The sequence below is a fragment of the Elephas maximus genome, chromosome 1 (genome assembly GCF_024166365.1).
Source record: "Elephas maximus indicus isolate mEleMax1 chromosome 1, mEleMax1 primary haplotype, whole genome shotgun sequence".
Taxonomy (NCBI): Eukaryota; Metazoa; Chordata; class Mammalia; order Proboscidea; family Elephantidae; genus Elephas; species Elephas maximus.
The window spans coordinates 199,862,244-199,874,331 of record NC_064819.1 but is presented as its reverse complement, the minus strand read 5'-3'; the positions used below and the strand labels follow the sequence as shown (position 1 = coordinate 199,874,331).

The 12,088-nt window shown below is 42.8% G+C and overlaps 1 protein-coding gene across 11 annotated transcripts in view; it reads left to right on the top strand.

Moving 5' to 3' along the window:
• Nucleotides 1–2,709: 2,709 nt before the first annotated feature.
• The window catches only part of EPB41L2 (erythrocyte membrane protein band 4.1 like 2), a 276,802-nt gene continuing 267,423 nt past the window's right edge, over nt 2,710–12,088 (top strand). For 2 of the 11 annotated variants that reach the window (XM_049900692.1, XM_049900708.1), the window contains exon 1: nt 2,710–2,837. The gene's annotated coding sequence lies outside the window, so the exon portion shown is untranslated. The other 9 variants (XM_049900685.1, XM_049900699.1, XM_049900744.1 and 6 more) reach the window with 5 other exon arrangements.

Genomic DNA, 12,088 nt, shown 5'->3' with positions numbered 1-12,088 from the left:
CACTGAGAATGGCCTGGGTAAATTTCTAGTCCAAACTACCAGACTGGCTTTGCTTGCAGACAGTGCCCAGCATCGATGCTGTGATGCTAAATTTGGAGATGGTGACTTTCAGGTCTGATATGTAGATTCCTGGTATTCTCTGTGGCAGTCTCTTGCCTGTCTAGTGGGAAGACCCAGACTTGTTCTTATCAGCCTGTTTTCTGGTGGATTAATGTTCTTCCCTTGAACCATGGTCTGGTAGTCCTGCCCCATGCTGCTAGTGGTTTTTTTTTTTTTTTTGGGGGGGGGTTTTATATCTCCAGATATCACTTACTTCAGGACTTTGTTCTGCTTATCTGTCCAAACCCTTTTTCCCTCCCAGTTAAACTTCCATGCTTACCTAGGCTACCACCTCTTGTTTGCTAACATCTCTGTGTACCCTGTTTCACCTGTTTTTTTCACTTCCTTACAGCATCTGGAACTTGATTTTTCTACTGAAGTTCCTGCTGAGTTCTTACCAAATCTACTCCATCCAACTGAAACGTTAGGGTCATGCAAGGCCGTGCCCAAAATGTAGTCTAATTCCTCTTCCACAGGACAGCCTTTAGATATTTGATAACAACTTGTCACCTTTAATCATCTCTTTAGGCTAAATCGTGCTGCCTCCCATACTATCAAGGTCACCCATCTGTAGATATAATTTGGAGCCCTGATGGCACATTGGTTAAGACCTACGGCTGCTAACCAAAAGACTGGGAGTTTAAATTCACTGGCCACTCCTTGGAAGCCCTTGTGGGGCAGTTCTACTCTGTCCTATAGGGTCGCTATGAGTTGGAATCAACTCAATGGCTCTGGCTAGACAATATATCTCTCAAAAGGTGGCATACAAAAGTGATTCACATATTTCAACAGAAACTATAGTAGAGATAAGGGATTTACATTTTATTAAAATTATGCATTCATTTACATTACTAACCTGCATTAGAATTTTAAAGTGGTTTCATCAGGAGTGGTTCAAGGTTTTATGAGCCCTCAAGCTTATATGGCGATAGCGATGGTTCAGGAGCAGAATTCTCATTTTCCATGCAGAAGACCTGGTTCGGTTCCCAGCCAAGGCACAGACACCACCCATTCATTTAGTGGAGGCTTACATGTTGCTATGATGCTGAACAGGCTTTAGCAGAGCTTCCACACTAAGACAAATTAAAAAAAAAAAAGCTTGATAATCTATTTCCAAAAATCAGTCATTGAAAATCCTATGGATCACAATAGTCCAATCCACAGCTGATCATGGGATGGCACTGGTAGTGTTTTGTTCCATTGTGTAGGGGGTCGCCATGAGTTGGGGGCTGATTCAATGGCAGCTAAGAAACACAAAAGTTATATAATTTTAATGCTCTCCTTAATAAAGAAAAAAATTACAAGTATATTTTCAAGTCTTATGCAAATAAGCAGTTAGAAGTTTAAGCTTCATTAATTTTATTGTAAATTCATCTCTAGGTTTATGACAGTATTTTCTCATGAAGTTTCTGGGTCTTCTTCATCAAAACCCTAATCAGGCTTCCACTGTATTTTAGTGTTCCTTATTAAACTTTCACACTTAGCATGTGAGCTTCTGAGGAGGGTTAACTCATGAGGGATTTAGAACATTGCCTAACACATAAAAGATAATAAACATTAGCTATTATTATTTTTATTACTTACTAGAAGAACCTTAGCAAATAGTTTATCTTTTGGACTTAATTTTCTCTTTGATATAATAGAGATAACACCTGCTCTGCCTTTTTCATAGGGCTATTGTGAGAATCAAATGATAAAATTTGTGAATGCTGTTTTGTAAACAGAAAAGCATCACACACATACAAGGCATTGTTACTCAGCTTTCATTTCACATTGTTAATTTTATAAAAGGTTATGTTTAGGAAAGAAAAGACTAAGTGGCTTAAGTGGTTCGCTTAAAAACCTCAGTAGAGGTGGGAGAATGCTGGATAAGCTGGACACTGCATTTGAAATGCAAATGTTAAAATGAAATAAGTAGAGTTGTACAAAAGAAATGATCCGCGTGTATGTGCATATGTGTGTGGCTTTCTACCATTTGGCGTCTACCTGGGTTTCCAGCCTCTTCTTCAGCTATGACATGCTCTCTAATCCAGGCTCCCAGGTCTCTGCCTGGAGAAATTCTATTTACCCTTTGGGCTCAGTATAAAGGCCTCTCTTCCATGGGGTTTACCCAATCGCTTCCTTGAATCCTGCAGGAAGAATAAATGGCTCTTTTTCAGCGCCCTCTTGGTGAAAGCACTTCCACTGTAGACTGAAGGGGACCCAGCTTTCCTTCCCAGGCCTGGCCTCTTGTCTGCAACGGAATAGGCGCTCAATAAACGTTTAGTCAATGAAGGCATTTTTGAAGAAATAACTTTTAAAAGTTGAGAGGGCATTTAAGGTCAGATTCGCAGGTAAGAGCGCCTTGCACACAAGGTATTAACTGTCATTATTCGGACGGCTCTAAAGTGGAGGAACGACCTTCCAGCTGGGGGCACCGAGCGACCGCGCTCGGCTAATGCCGCCGAGGACCCGCCTCTTGCAGACCCGGGGCGTGGCCTGATTACCGGGGGTGTGGCCTGAGGCGCAGGGGCGTGGCGCGACCCGCGGGGGTTTCCACGCCGGGGGCGCGTCCGGCGCGGCGGAGGGGGAGCGGGAGGAGCTTCCGCCGCGAGGGGGCGGGGCTGACTGGCCGAGTACTCTGACGCCCCCAGCCAGGGAATTTCAATTTGAAACCTGGAAGAGGGCGGAGGCAGGCGCGGCGGCCCGGCGGCTGGGGCTGAAGCGGGACGGGTCCCTGCGACGAGCGAGCTGCTGAGGTGCGGCGTCGGGGTAAGGAGGCGTGGGGACTGCAGAATGGCGGGCCCGGGGCGGCGGAGCTTCGGCCGAGCGATTCGTCCCTGCCAAGCTGCAGGGCGGCTCTGATTTCCCCTCGGGCTGCGGCAGGGAAGCTGATCCCGGGCAGGAAGCGGTGGCGGGACGGTCCCACCGGGGTTGGGGGGAAGGGCGGCCGGCTTTGGGATTTTCTGCAGCTCCCTCCGGCCTCTCTCTTTCTCTCTCTGCGCGACCCGACTCTTACTTCTGTTGCTTCACGCCGGATCCCAGCTTCTCTGCTCCGCTGCGGCTTCCCTTTTCCCGGGCGCCCGAGCCGCCACGTCTCGTCGGAGCCGGGAGGGATGGGGGCAGGTGAGGACCGCGCCAGCCTCGCCTGGGTGCTGTCGCCTCCGGGTCACGCGTCCGGGGCCCCGCGGAGCTGCAGGAGAGGAATCCTGCTCCATCCCCGGCGCGGGGCGCGGCGCCCTAGCTGGACCCGGGATGGAGCGGCCGCCTGACCTCGGCGCCTCGAGGTGTGCGCGGGGCTCCGGGCTTGCGGCCTCGGCGCCTCCTTCAGGAGGATGATTTTTGGAGGGGAAACACCGGCGAGAACGCCGCGCCTTCGAGGCCCGCGTCAGCCCCGGCTGCATGTTTGCGGGCGTCAGGGGCCCGTCGCGCGCGTGGCGATAGCGGGGAGCCGGGTGAGGGAGATGTCTGGGGCCCGCGGCAGCTTCGCCCCCGCCCACGCGCGGTGCGTCCCTCGCTGCAAAATGAGTCGTCTGGCAGCATGACGGCGGCGGCGGCGGCGGCGGCCGGGCAGATGCGGGGAGGGAGGCACGTTTTGGGCTCGGATCGTTCCAATTCCGACACCCTGCCCATATCGCCACAGATGGCTTGTTTTTGTCCTTCTGGGATGGGGGCGAAGGGTTGGGAGCCTTTTCAGGTGAGTCGAAGGAGAAGACGGCTAGGAGAACCTAAGGGAGCGGGAAGCATAGGAATTGTTGCTCGGGGCACTGGCTCCTGGGTGTCCGGGGGACCCCATCCCCAGCCGGAGACGCTGCGCCCAGTAGCCGGCATGACTGCGGTGGGAAGTCAATCATTATACTTCTTGGTATCGTTGAGCTCCCCCGAGGTCAAGTTTTTTTGGTGTAGTTAGAAGAGCTCCCGCCTAGAGTCTGTTATTTTTGGGAGGGGTCTCTGTACTGACCTCGGACGCCTTTCGTTTGAATTCTCCGTAACCAACAGCTGCCCCTGTTTTTAAGAGCACGAGGTGGTGGAATCTAGAGGAGCTCTTTCCTGAATCACGTCTTTTCCTCAGTTTTTTGAACTCTTTGCATTTGAAATGGCATGTGTGTGCTGGGCGTCTTGTTCTCTTGTTACTATTATTTAAGCTTTTTAAAATGGCTTTCACGGCGTATCCTTCATTCCTCTTATTTTTCTCCATTACCTTTTTATTTTTCCCGTAGTTTTTTTTCTCTCACCAGAATCTAGTATTTCTGTATTCCATATCCTTTTAAAATGGTCGGAGTCTTTTCATTTTTCTCTTTCTGTTTTGCACTTGAGGGAAACTGAGTCAGTTTCTTGGCAGCGGGGAGAATGTGTATTTGGAATTCTGAGGCTTTAAACAGATTTTACTGGGAAAGGAATAGGCTTAATCCTATTCAGTTTCCGTTTGCAGGCTCGCTGCTGTGAGAAATCACTGGATTGCTGTTGCAGCCCCTTATGGGGCTGCATTGCAATGCAATCTTGAATTGTGATAAGGGCCAAACAAGAACATCCATCAGGCTGCGAGTTTAACACAACTTCTAAAGAGCTAGGCTGTGTCACTTGTCAGAGCTCGAGTTATTCCTATATTTTAATTTGAGAGCCACTATCAGAAGTCAGATATCTTACTCTTTGGAGGCTATCGGAGAACTGTACAGTTGGTAATGACTTGGAACAGTGCCTTGGATTTAGGACTAATTTAATCCTACTCTGTGTCCCTCACTTCTTGGGCAGAATTCCCACTGAAGTCAGTAGTGGTCTTGTGTGCCGAAGCACTGCTGAGAACAAGAGGCTGCTCATTTAGAGTAATGGGAGGGGGCTGTTTTTGCCTTTTAAAACACCCCCCTTTAAGACTAGCCAGCCATAACAGTTCTTTAATCTTTTACCTCTATTCGAAGTAGTTAGACCTTTGAGAGAAAATGTGTGGATGAGTTGAGCAGCCAGCCCCAGAATCTTGAGCTTTGTCTAAATTGGTTGAGGCTCACTTAAAAAGATTAAAAGTGATTAAAAAAAAAAAATCAACAAAGCCAGAATTTCAGCAAAATTATTAGTAACTTGTGGGAAGAAACTGCTCTGTAATATTTTGCAGCAACTGGATATGTATTTTTTAAATCAAATTCTATCCCAAGTAAAAAGAAGCAAATTTGCAGAGTATGGTGAACAGAGGCCCACCAAAAAATAACTGCAAATTTAGGAAATCCGGATAGCTCTTCCTATACTTTGAGATAGAGCTTTTAGTACAGTTTAGCTCATGGATGTATGTGTTTGGAAACCCTGGTGGTGTACTGGTTAAGAGCTATGGCTACTAACCAAAAGGTCGACAGTTCGAATCCACCAGGTGCTCTTTGGAAACTCTATGGGGCAGTTCTACTCTGTCCTGTAGGGTCGCCATCAGTCGGAATTGACTCGAAGACAGTGGGTTTGGTTTTTTGGTTTTTATGTATATGTTCCTTAGGTGTTAGTGACTATCTGGGCTCATCATTAGATTTCAAAGTTTCCAAGTTAGCCTTGTGCTGATCTGAGTTGCTCAGCTTGTTAGGTCCTTTTTCTTCTAAACTTACTGTTCTTGTGGTTTACCCTTTCCAAATTACCAGTTCTAAAGAATTAAGTTTAGAAAGCCTCTCCAGTCACCAGAATCTAAAAATAGTTTTTTAAAAATCAGAACCATGTACTCCCCAGACACTTGCTTTCAACTAAAAATATTGCCAAGATGATAAAGCAGTTCTTAACCAAAATATTTATTGGTAAAATTACTCTGTAATTAGTAATATTGTATAGTTATGTTTAATATCAGCTTTTGCTCCAAATCACCACTTTTATATAATTGTGGCTAGAGAATTACTAAGGCTTTATCACTGCCATTTTATTTTTGAATGTGGGGTTTATATTTTATGTAGCAGAATGCTAAATATTTTTGAAGTTTTGACTTTGTTTTTTGAACTGAAGCAGTCCTACAAGCTGCGTGTGGATGATTTTGAAAAGTATGGATTACTAATATTTTTATAAGGGAATAAAATAGTGTATAGTGATCAATACTACTTAGAGTCCATTTACATAGAAAATCTGTATTGTTTACTTTGAGAAAACAAAGGAAATGTGCCTACCGCCCCCACCCCAACTTTATTTAGAAAAATTTCCAGTGGCCTTGTTTGTTTTCCAGATTCAGAATTACTGTACCTAACCACTGGGTACTCTTACAGATTTAAAAGCCTCAAGTAGATGTTTATGCTGGCCTCAGTAGTCAGCCAGTACTAGCCAAACCCTAATTTACCACCCTTTTATAGAATTCTGGAATCTCAGGGTTGGACCTTTAGAATTCAGCAAATCTGCTCTCAGCCCCTTTCTCCTTCCCCCAACACTTGAACATATCAAGCCTCTTTGGAAGGCCTGAGTTAATAGAAGATTTGCGTATAATTCCCCCACAGGTTCCAGACAGAGCATCCTTTGGGAATGCCATGTTTTGGCACAAACCAGTAACTTGATATTCATAAGATTTCTGTCATTCCTCTGCCTGGGCAATGCCTTAGACTAAAATCTAAAATGGAGTTAATGCTCGCTGGTGTCATTAAGTATAGGGGAATGGCTTCCAAGTTAGCTATTAATACTGTAAGTATTTAGAAATTATAGGTATGCCAAAAAGGAAAGAAATAACTTTTTCATTATCAGCAAGAAATAACTGATAGTTAAAGCTATTTTTTTAAATAAAATGTGTGTGCGTATGTGAGAGGGTATGTATTTGCAGTCCGAAGCAACTACACGTTGTAGTACATAATATTTGATGAATTAATTCATTGTACCTTTTTCTAATATGTTGGACTTACTTTTAGTGAAGATTCTTTGAAAGCTTGAGTTGACTTTGCAGGAATTGATAATATTTCATGTAGAGAGAGGGGACTTACTTTTCTTACCCCTGGATACTTATCCCTCTTGTTTTGTGGTTGGCACGGACTCTCTGTAGGTTTCTTAAATGCACGTTTTTCAAGTCTAGAAGGGGAGTTCGTCTATACATTATTTTCTAAGTACCTGGTATTTGGGATAGTGCTTATATTTATGAGAATTTCAGTGGTTTTCTGAATTTTCTCATTTTTAATGTCTCTTACCTCTTAGTATAGATCTAGACTTCATGTGCCCTACTAGTACATTCAGACTGCTTCCAGATTTTTTTCAAAGATTGAAATTGGGTAATTTCATATTTTGTTTGTGTTGTATGCATTCGAGTCAATTCTGACTCATAGCCACCTGTCTCAGTTACCTAGTAGGCTAGAAGTCAGCTCCAGGGGAAGGTTTTCTCTCTCTGTTAGCTCTGAAGGAAGGTCCTTCTTGTCAATTTTCCCCTGGAGTAGGAGCTTCTTTGTGCAGGAACCCTGGGTCTAAAGGACGTGCTTTGCTCCTGGTGGTCCTTTCTTGGTGATACGAGGTCCCCCACTCTCTGCTTGCTTCCCTTTCCTTTTATCTCTTGAGAGAGAAAAGGTTGTGCAGGCCCCACCCCAGGGTAACTCCCTCTATATTGGATCAGGGAGGTGACCTGAGTAAGGGTGGTGTTACAATCCCACCCTAATCCTCTTTAGCATAAAATTACAATCACAAAATGGAGGACAACCACACAATACTGGGAATCCTGGCCCAACCAAGTTGACACATATTTTTGGGGGGACACAATTCAATCCATGACGCTACCCTATATGATAAAGTAGAACTTTTCCATAGGGCTTCCTAGTCTGTAATCTTTACAGGAACAAATCATTATGTCTTTTCTCCAGCAGAGCTGCTGGTATGTTCGAACTGCCAACCTTTTGGTGAGCAGCCAAGTGCTTAAATATTGCACCACCAGGGCACTGTTTAGTGACTGTTAAAATGGAAATATGTTTTCACTTAACAGATATTTTGGTATTTTTCCACTTTAGCATGTTAGAGTCATAAAGGCCTAAATGTGTATAGATGGTGTCCCAAATAATCTTTATGATAATATGGAATAAAAATGAGAAATAAGAAACCTTTTTTAGTTTAATCTGAGAGAGGTATCTTAAGTAAAGTTCTGCTTTAGGTAGCCAAGTTGAAATTTTACATATATAACTTAAGTCCAGCATCGCAGGGATGGTTTTAGTTCTTTCCAGGTTAGGACCCAGAGGGCATGGAAAGGGTTCCAAAATGATTTTGTCGCTGTTGTCTATAGGACTTTATTGCCTAGGGTCAGGTAGGGAGGTTTGCCATTGTAAACTAAATCCTTCAAGCTACAATTGAAAAGTCAATTTCCTTTTGTTTTGCCTTTTTTATTGCCTCACTATCAACCTTCCTGAATGAATTTTCAAGTACTTAAAGACTTTTGTTACTCTTCAGTTGCCTTTTTTCCGGGATATCTCAGATGGTGCTGAGTTTAATTTTCAGTTTCCTACATTTACCAGTATATGTATATATCTCCCACCACTTGTCCGTCAGTTTGTTGTACTGTGGTGGCTTGTGTGTTGCTGTGATACTGGAAGCTGTGCCACTGGTATTTCAAATGCCAGCAGGGTCACTCAAGGTAGACAGGTTTTAGAGGAGCGTTCAGACTAAGAAAGACTGAGAAGAAGGAACTGGCAATCTACTTCTGAAAAAACTGGCCAGTGAAAACCTTATGAATAGCAGCGTGATGTTGTCTGATATAGTGCTGCAAGATGAGCCCCTCAAGTTGGAAGGTACTCAGTACGACTAGGGAAGAGCTGCCTCCTCAAAGTAGAGTTGACTTTAATGATGTGAATGAAGTAAAGCCTTAGGGACCTTCATTTGCTCATGTGGCAAAGCTCAAAATGAGAAGAAATAGCTGGAAACATTCATTAATAATCGGAATATGGGATGTATGAAGTGTGAATCTAGGAAAATTGGAAGTTGTCAGAAATGAAATGGAACACGTGAAGATTGATATCCTAGGTATCAGTGAGCTGAAATGGACTGGTATTGGCCATTTTGAACTTTCAATCATACGATCTACTGTGTTGGGAATGACAAATTTAAGAGGAATAGTGTCACATTCATCTTCAAAAAGAACATTTCAAGATCCACATCCTGAAGTACAGCGTTGTCAGTCACAGGATAATATCCATACACCTACAAGGAAAACCAGTCAATGTAACTGTTCACATTTATGCACCAACCACTAATGCCAAGGATGAAGAAAATGAAGATTTTTACCACTTTCTGCAGTCTGAAATTGATCAAACATGCAGTCAAGATGCTTTCATAATTAGTGGTGATTTGGAATGTGAAAGGTGGAAACAGAAGAAGGATCTGTAGTGGGAAAATATGGCCTTGGTGATAGAAATGAAGCAGTGGATCCTGTGATAGAATTTTGCAAATACCTTTGTTCAACAACATAAATGGTGACTATACATGTGGACCTTGCTGGATGGAATGAATACACAGGAATCAAAGCGACTACATCTGTGGAAAGAGATGATGGAGAAGCTAAATATCACCAGTCAGAATGAAGTCAGGGGCTGACTAAGGAACAGACCATCAGTTGCTCATGTGCAAGTTCAAGGTGAAGCTGAAGAAAATTAAAATGAGTCCATGAGAACCAGAGTAGGATCTTGAATATATCTCACCTGAATTTAGAGACCATCTCAAGAATAGATTTGATGCATTCAATGCTAATGACAGAAGAAGACCAGATGAGTTGTGGAATAATATCAAGGACATCATACCTGAAAAAAGCAAGTGGTCATTAAAAAGACAGGAAAGAAAGAAAAAGCCAAAATGGGTATCAGAAAGATATCAGAAGAGACTCTGAAATTTGCTCTTGAACATCCAGTATCTAAAGTAAAAGAGAGAAGTGATGGAGTAAAAGAACTGAAGAGAAGATTTCAAAGGGCAGCTTGAGAAGACAGAGTAAAATATTACAATGATGTGTGCAAGGACCTGGAGTTAGAAAACCAAAAAGGAAGAACACGCTCAGCATTTCTCAAGCTGAAAAAACTGAAGAAAAAATTCAAGCCCTGAGTTGCAATATTGAAGCATTCTATCAGCAAAATGTTGAAGTTTCGCAAGAAGATGGAAAGTATACATAGAATCACTGTACCAAAAAGAATTGGTGAACATTCAGCTATTTTAGGGAGGTAACATACAATAAAGAACTGATAGTATTGCAGGAAGAGGTTTAAGTGGCACTGAAGGCATTGGAGAAAAGCAAGGCTCCAGGAATTGACAGAATATCAATTGAGATGTTTTAACAAATGGATGCAACGCTGGCAACGCTCACTTGACTATGTCAAGAAATTTGGAAGACAGCTACCAGCCAACTGGCTGGAAGAGATCCATGTTTGTGCCCATTTTTAAGAAAAGTGATTCAGAAGAATGCAGAAATTATCAAAAAATATCATTAATATCATATGCAAGTAAAGTTTTGCTGAAGATAATTTGAGAACAGTTGCAGCAGTACATCGACAGAGAACTACCGGAAATTCAAGCCGGATTCAGAAGAGGATGGGGAATGAGGAGTATCATTGCTGATATTCAGATGTACCTTGGCTGAAAGCAGAGAATATCAGAACGATGTTTACCTGTGTTTTATTGATGATGCAACAGCATTTGACTGTATGGATAACATTGCAAAGGATGGGAATTCCAGAACACTAAATTGTGCTCATGCAGAACCTGTAAATAGACCAAGAGGCAGTCGTCCAGACAGAAAAAGGGGATGCTCTGTGGTTTAAAATCAGAAAAGATGTGCATCTGAGTTGTATCATTTCACCATACTTAATCTGTATGCTGAGCAAATAATTTCAGAAATTAGACTGTGAAAAAGCATTACAACCTGCGATATACAGATGATACAGCCTCGCATGCTGAAAGTGAAGAAGACTTGCAGCACTTATGAAAATCAAAGACTACAGCCTTCAATATGGATTACATCTTAACATAAAGAAAATAGAAATCTCACAATTGGACCAATAAGCAACATCATGATAAATGGAGAAGAGATTGAAGTTGTCAAGGATTTCATTTTACTTGAAACCACAATCAACACCCATGGAAGCAGCAGTCAGGAAATCAAATGACACATTGCATTGGGCAAATGTGCTGCTAAAGACCTCTTTCAGGTGTTATAAAGCAAAGATGTCACCTTGAGGACTAAGGTGTGCCTCTTCCAAGCTATGGTATTTTCAGTTGCCTCGTAAGCAAGTGAAAGCTGGACAGTGAAGAAGGAAGACCGAAGAACAGTTGATGCCTTTAAATTATGATGTTGGTGTAGAATATTGAATATAGAACGGGCTGCCAGAAGAACGAACAAATCTGTCTTGTAAGAATTACAGCCAGAATGATCCTTAGAAGGAAGGATGGTGAGGCTGTCCCACGTAGTTTCATTGTGTTATCAGGAGGGATTAGTCCCTGTAGAAGGACATCAGGCTTGGTAAAAGTAGAGGGTCAGTGTAAAAGAGGAAGTCCCTCAACAAGATGGACTGGCACAGCGGCTGCAACAATGAGCTCAAACATAGCAACGATTGTGAGAGTGGTGAAAGACTGGGCAGTGTTCCGTTCTGCTGTACATAGGGTTGCTATGAGTGGGAACTTCCGGGGATATAACAACAACAATGTATACAACCCAGTAGCTTGAAAACATTAAATTAAAATGTAATTTACAGTGTGACATAATTCTTAAGTTCTTTTCCTTTTTGTCCAAACAGGCTACTTGCTTCTTCATCTTAGATTCATCTATCTTTAGGGTCACAAAGGACTCTGGAGATCATTTAATTCACCTAAGTTGGCTAGTGGGGTTAGTGGGTTAGGTTGCCCAGTGAGGGCCTCAGGGACATTAACTTGTACTGTCTTAGACTTAAAGCGTTTTTTTGTGTGTGTGTGCATGTGTTCGTGAGATTTTTGGGAGATATGTTTGGAAGGATTTTGGGAAATAGAAAAGGCTGAGAACTGCTGATCTAGTTCTTATTTTTGAGATTAGGAAATCTTGCTTTTTTTTTTTTTTTCTTTTGTTACCAGTTTATCCTTTTGCACTTTTATC